This window comes from Blastomyces gilchristii (assembly GCF_000003855.2).
Source record: "Blastomyces gilchristii SLH14081 genomic scaffold supercont1.10, whole genome shotgun sequence".
Lineage (NCBI taxonomy): Eukaryota > Fungi > Ascomycota > Eurotiomycetes > Onygenales > Ajellomycetaceae > Blastomyces > Blastomyces gilchristii.
In genome coordinates, this window is record NW_003101673.1 from 1,667,118 (window position 1) to 1,674,587 (window position 7,470).

At 30.2% G+C, this 7,470-nt stretch overlaps 1 pseudogene across 1 annotated transcript; it reads right to left on the reverse strand.

The window, feature by feature from the left end:
• Nucleotides 1–2,717: 2,717 nt before the first annotated feature.
• On the reverse strand, nt 2,718–2,807 carry BDBG_17240 (annotated as a pseudogene). Its single transcript has one exon. The product of its transcript is annotated as a tRNA-OTHER (tRNA).
• Nucleotides 2,808–7,470: the final 4,663 nt, after the last annotated feature.

Genomic DNA, 7,470 nt, shown 5'->3' on the forward strand with positions numbered 1-7,470 from the left:
ACAGAGAAAGAGATAGAAATCTTGAATGAGATAGTAATATTCAATGATGATAATAATGAAGAAGATAATTGAAGAATGAAAAAAGTTAGTAAATAAGTGATGTAATATAGTGAAAGTTTCTTTATAAGAGTGTACACAGAATGCTAGCTGAATCAGAGATAGACTACACTATTATGAGCACTAGTGATGTGTTAATCTGCATGAAGCTAGAATGTACATTATGATCATGTGAGCGTGACTGAATCTGATGAGAGAGAATGTGATTCAGAAGAATGTATAACTGCTGAATAATAATGTAACTGCTTCTGAACATGCTTACACTTCTGAATATGCTGATGAATGTGAAGAGGCTATAGCAGCCACTAATTAATTTAATATAATGTATATAAGAAGCCGGCGTACGCCTGCAATCATACGCTGACTCAAGCAACCTTTGAATCACAATACTATACTAGGCAGCTAAAGAAAGAGAGAATCTTATATATCTATCTCTTCTCTTACTTCTGTTATTTCTGTTATATCTATAATAATAACTTCTATCTCTCTGTAAGTATTATTCTATAAGAAGATATTATATCAGTTCTGATATAAAGCTCAGATATTTAAGCAGTACAGAGTAAGAGTGTTAGAGCTCTAAGTATTGATGAATTCTGTCAAGACTGAGAAGATTCTTCTTACTCATTTATAAAAGAAGATAAAAGTATGAGTCTCTGAAATAAAAAAACGTCTCAGAATGACTAATCTTAAAAAGAAGAGATTAGCTGACACTGTTATTAAAAGTATTATAGAGATTAATCACTGATTAAAGAGAATCTCACTTCAATTGATGTAGATAACTGAGATACTTTATAAATTGATAAGTTAATACTTTAGATATGACGGGCTGCGCCCGATCAATTATATAGAGTATTTCATTACACTTCATAGATTCCGCTGAAAGCTCCGATTCTCAGTCACTGATTCTCAGCTGAAAAACTCATGAAAGTTCTATTCTTTCACTCTGAAGCTTTACTGCATACACAGAATTTCTATTCTTTCATCTCAAAGCTCTACTGTGTACATGTATAAATATTCACTTTAATCATCAATTCCTGTACTTTCTCTTTTTTTCTTCTCTAATGTTTTTCACTTTTATATTATAAGATCTATATATTATACTGATCTATTCAGTGTAGGCCTCTTACACTTGAAAAACATTCATTGTCTTCTTATTAGAAATGATTCTTCACACTTATATCTTCTTATTAGAAATGATTATCTATCAAGATATCTGAATATATAATAATGTGTAAGAAATGAAGAAATAAGCAAACAGTTAAGCAGATACTGAGTCTCTAAATAGAAGCTTACTCATCAGTCACTCTGACTCTGTAACAAGATCTTACAAAGAGAATATCAGTGAAAGATCTGAGAGTTCTGATATCTTAGATATATGAGATATTTATACAATTACATTTCTTCTGATTCCGCAGATATCATATATCTGATAAATAATACAGCTATGTCTACTGATAATATGAGAGAACTCTCAAATGCAAGAATAGATGCAGTATCACAGTGACTCTGCGTAATGTTGAAATTACAACAGTAATAGATAGCTGATATGCATGTAACTTAATTACATTAATATAAGAAAATTCAATAATTATTCTAACTAGAAACCTCTGTATAAGTAATTTCAACACTGACTGAATCAGATATAAATACACAAGTATTGAAGAAATGTCTAGATACTTCTACATATTTTAATACTTCTAATCTCACTCTCTATTCATTATGAAGGTTGAAAATGCTTATAAAACTAAGTGTAGATGAAGATGTCATCAGTTCATTAACTAATCAAGATTAATATATCAATGATTGATTAAAAGATCACATGAGATAGAAGTTTCATTCATGAATAAAAGCATGCAAATCAGGATTGTGAATGCCTGATAATATTATCAAACATCTTGATATTCTGGTCTAAGACACTGCTATTCAACAGAAAGTATTACATTGATTACAGAGTGTCTGACAGAGAAACACTTCTCTTATAACATTTATTTCTGACTTCAATATCAAGATTCTAGAAGCAGGTGATTAATCTTGAGAGAATTGAATGAAAATTAGTATGCTTAAGAAGACATTAACTTTCAAACTCTTACAGACTCTTGTAAGTGTAGATAAAGACTCAACTTATAAAGACTTCTGTATATAACTTCAGATATTGAATGACTGTTTAATCAAGCTCAAGAGTATATGAAATAGTGGCAGAAGATGTTATATTTCAGTCACTCATACACTCACACTGAATAATAATAACAATGATGCAGTGTCATGAACTGAGTAGACTTAAAGATCTATGTATAAACAAGGGTTTTCACTGTCTGAACAGGCTTTCAAGTCCCTCAGATCACTTGTGAAGAAGTTGTCAATCAATGTCAATGAGAGTTATTATTATTATTATTATTCTTCCATTATACTCATATGCAAGCGGAGCTTATGATGAGTCCTTGCATGATGTTAAATACAGGCCAAGTGTTGGTTATACAGGAGGAAATACAGGTGTTGAGACCACGCCAAGATAACAAGAACATAGGAAATACAAAGGAGTGACAATTAGATACATGCGATAATAACTTCCCTGCCCAGGAACATAGAGCAATTTTATTGGAGCGATTTGTACACCTCTGTATTTATTAGAAACCTGAGGTGCTTGGGTTCCGGATTTAATGTATCCCCTGCGGGTTTCGAACCCACACGCCCTGGTTTCCCACGCCAAGGCGCTACCGGGTGGCCGCATTAACCATTCGGCCACCGGGGATGTCAATGAGAGTAATCAATCAGAATATATTATTTTCAGCTACTAATCAGTCTATATATCTTCTCATTTAAAAGAAAGATCAATACTGACAGTTCATATCAATCATATTGTATTGAAGAAAGATTCAGAAGATAACTATGTGAATATTTTAATAAAACAGAAAAAAGATTAGCTTCTGTTCAAATTTATAAACAGAAGTTTGAAGAGATCAGATGATAATAATTTGAAGAGAAAATAATAATAAATGTAATTCTTATATCTACTGTGATTGATAATATGTATAATATGAAAGTTATAATAGACAGCAGTCTATGTCACTATACAATAATTAAATCTTCAGTTATAAGATGTTATAATCTTCAGTGTATTTTCTTATCAAAACCCTGACTTCTCACAGAATTTGATGATTCAAAAGACATTCACACCTGTTATATAATGAAACTAAACGTAGATATCAGAGAATATCAATATGAAGATACTTATATATATGAAGTTAATAATCTTGACTATAATTTTATACTAGAACTTGTCTGACTATCTGAATAAAGCATCTTATTAAATGCTTAAAATAGAAGCTTAATATTCTCTAACAATGATAGAATTCATAAAGATGATATTCACAAGACTATGAATCTTGCACAGATCTCTGTCAACACTTATAAAATACTCTGAAAAAGAAGTTATTGATAAGATCACTGACAAAGTCACTGATAGCAGAAGTATATAGTACTCTATTTCATCAGTCTGACTAATATTAAGAAAGCTCTAGAGAAGTTATTCTGTACTATAATAATAGATTCTTATACAAAACTCTCTTAATAATATTATGAATATCTAGATATCTTCTGATAAGATAACATTACAGATATACTCTTCTTATAAGATTCAGAAGTGAATCACAGTATAAAGTGAGAAAAGAAGAATGATAAGAACTCTGAGTCATCATGAGACTCTCTTTATAATATGTCTCAAGTTGAACTTCTTCTTCTTCAGAAGACACTCAATGATCTACTGAATAAGAGATTTATATATATTAATCACTCTTTCACTACAGCTCTTATTCTCTTTGCAAAAAAATCAGATAAAGAACTCTGATTCTGTATGAACTATTCAGATCTGAATAATTAATTAAGAAAGATTGTTATCTTTTATCTCTTATCAATGAAATTCTAGCATTTATTAGATAAGCTTAATAATTTATAAAGCTAGATATTATTACTGCATTTCATAAGATTTGTATTACTGAAGAAGATGAATAGCTTACAGTATTCTGAATATGTTATAACCTCTTTAAAGAAGTAGTCATACTCTTTGAACTGACTAATGCTCTTAGTATATTTCAGAAGTATATTAACTGAGTACTCTGAGATTTTCTTGATAAGTTTGTATCTGTATATCTAGATAACATCCTCATCTTCACTAATAAATTCAGAAAGAAAAATCAGAAATATGTATAAAGAGTATTATAATAATTACAAGAAGCAGAACTATTAATAGATATTAATAAGTATGATTTTGAAGTCAAGAGTATAAAATATCTAGATTTTATCATAGAAGCTGATAAGGAAATTTGAATAAATTCTGAGAAGATCTCTGTCATTCTGTAAGAATAAGTGCTCGCAGGCGATTATTCAGGTGTTTGCAGCTTGGCGTGATATATACTGTTAACTACTAGAAGTATTCATGATAGAAAGATAAAATGTAGAGATCAAATATATAATAGTATTCAAGCTGAGTTATGAATAGTATTCATGAACTCCAGTCTATATAGTTGTGTGTAGCCAAGGGCCGCTAGCTCTATTATTATTATTATTATTATTCTTCAATTATAGATGTATGCAGTCAGAGACTATGACATCTACCTGAGAAGCTTTAGTTCTCAGGGTTTTTCCTATATCTATAGAGTCAACTATTATACATTTATCAATTTCAAATATGCAAAATCAGAAAATTCCAGCCCAGAATACAAAAACTGTTTTCAAATTGCAGTATTTCAACACCTTCTGATAGTTTGAAACCATTTGAAAATATTATGACAAAAGAAAAGAGAACATAGTCTTAAAGATAGACACATTAAATAGATAGAGAAAAGAACAAAAGGAAACAAGTACAGTAAAGAGAGACTATAACAAAACAAAATTATTAAAAGATGATGTATAGCTGTTTTAACAGACTATATCTAGTCAATTTCCATCTCTTCATATTCAGATACTTCTGAATTCAGCCATTTTCTTGTAGCTGCTCTAGTTTCTGATAGAAAGTCTATTAAGTATTTAGTTCCTGTCTCAGTTGAGAATAAGAACCTCATATTTAATTGATTTAAATCATACTTTTTCTTTAATCTGACTCTGAGACTATTGTATAATGCACAATGCATTACAATATACTCAGGATTTTCATTCACATTGCAGAATGAGCACTCTGTTGAATCAAATCTATCATCAAATCTTTGTATATAAGATTTGAAATAACCATGTCCTAGTTTCAGCTGAATTATAGATGAGAATATTTTCTTTTTACATTTAATTGAACAAGATTTCCACTTTGATTTTGTCTCAAATCTTGAATAATGTATACTCTTCTTTTGTTTCTGCCAGCTTTCATTTCACTTGTTTAAACAACATTCTTTTATCTTTCTCTTTATGAAAGACCAGGACACTGTTTTTTGAATAGATCTGCTTAATTCTGAACCCTTTTTTGCAGCTGAATCAGCCAATTCATTGTCATGAATATTCATATGAGCAGGAACTCAATGCAGATGAATTATCAGTTTTGATATTCTTCTCTTTTGAATTTTCAAAACAGAGTTTAAAATCAGATCAAGATTCATTTGATCATTATAAATCTGACTATTTCTAAGTCTTTTTAAAGCAGCTTGACTATCAGAGAATATTCATACCTCTTTCAAATCATTTCCTCTTTTATGAGATTTTATTTCAATGAGTTTGAAAGCTTTCACTATTGCAAATAGTTCAGCATCAAAGACTTCAGATTCACAGCCTAAATTCCAGAAATCTGAGATAAAATTAATATTATCTTCAGTATAAGCAATGCCTGCGCCTAATCTATTCAAATTCTCATTTTTTGAGCCATCTGAGTAGATCAGAATAGAGTCTTTTATATTAATTGTAGAGATCTTCTTCAAATGCTGTTCATATTCTCTCTCTTTAGATAGTTCACTTATTTGTAAGTCTATGAGAGATTCCAGCTTTTCTCTTCAGAGAGATATCTTCTCATGATCAATTTTCTCAACATTTAATGAAGAAAATTGATTCTTAATAAGTGAACATAGTCTATACAGTTGAGAGGGCATTTTCTTTAAAGTATTATTCTCATTCCAATCAAGAAATCTATTCCAATCCAGTTCATTTCCTGAGTTAACTGATGGAAATGAAGAAGAGACTCTTTCTCTGATTATATGATTTAAGCTCATCTTCATGACTCTCAGAGCATAGTTCATACAGGCCTTTTCAAATTGAATAGCAGGAGATGAAATTGAAGCTTCAATTTCCATTGCTTTAATAGGAGATGACTTGAATGCTCTCAGAATTCTTCTCAAAGCTCTGTTTTATAGACTTTGAAAGAGTTCAGTGAAGTTTCCTTGATTGTTCCATCAAACTTAAACTCCATAATCAGCTACTGAGGTAATACAGGCTATGTATAACTGTCTCATAGCCTGAAAGAATAGACCTCTCTCAGTATTTGATAGTCTGATTATACTATTCAGTAGTCTCTCTGCCTTGATGATTCTTTGTTGAATATGATATTTAAAATTCAACTTGGAGTTTAACCATACTCCTAGCCATTTGACATTCAAACTGGGTTTAATCTCTTTATTCAAAAGAGTTAGACTTAGTTCTTTCTCATTAAATCTGAGAAAAAAGTGAATTAGCTCAGTTTTATTCATATCAAATTGAATTAGATTGATATCTGCTCTAACAAAGATTTCCTTTGCTGCTTTCTCAATCACTTCTAAATTCTCTTTGATTGTCTTTGAACTGTAGAGTAGGTCAATATCATCTACATAACTTGAAGATCTCACTAGTTTCATCTCTCTATTCTTGAATAGATATGCAGTGTATATTGCAAATAAAACAGGTGAGATTGAAGATCCTTGTGATACTCCTATTTTTATCTCAGTTTTATCTTATTTTCTTCCATCAAAGAATAGTTGTATAATTCTTTTAGATATGAAACAATTGACTCATTTTATTAGAGAAAGTGGCAGTTTTAACATCTTCAAAGTTTGAATCATCTTAGACTTTGACACATGATCAAATGCATCTTTTATATCAATAAAAACTGCAGTTGAGACCAGGCCTTCATGCTTTGCTACTTAAACATCATGAATAACTGAGAGAACAGTATCAATTGCAGAACATTGTTTTCTACCTCTCATTTGTTCATTAAATAGAAGAGAATCACTAATAGAGCTTATAAAAGATAATCTAGTAGCTATTATCTTTTCTAGAATTTTTCTCAAACAGTTCAACAGAGATATTACTCTATATGACTTAGAAATTGAAGCCTTTCTATTAGGTTTTACAAGGATTACTTCAGTAGCTTCTCTCCAGCATTCAGAATGATAACCATTTTTTAAGAGATTGAACAAGAGCTCAAAATATTCATTCTTCAAGTAGAAATATGTGTTTTGAATAATTAAG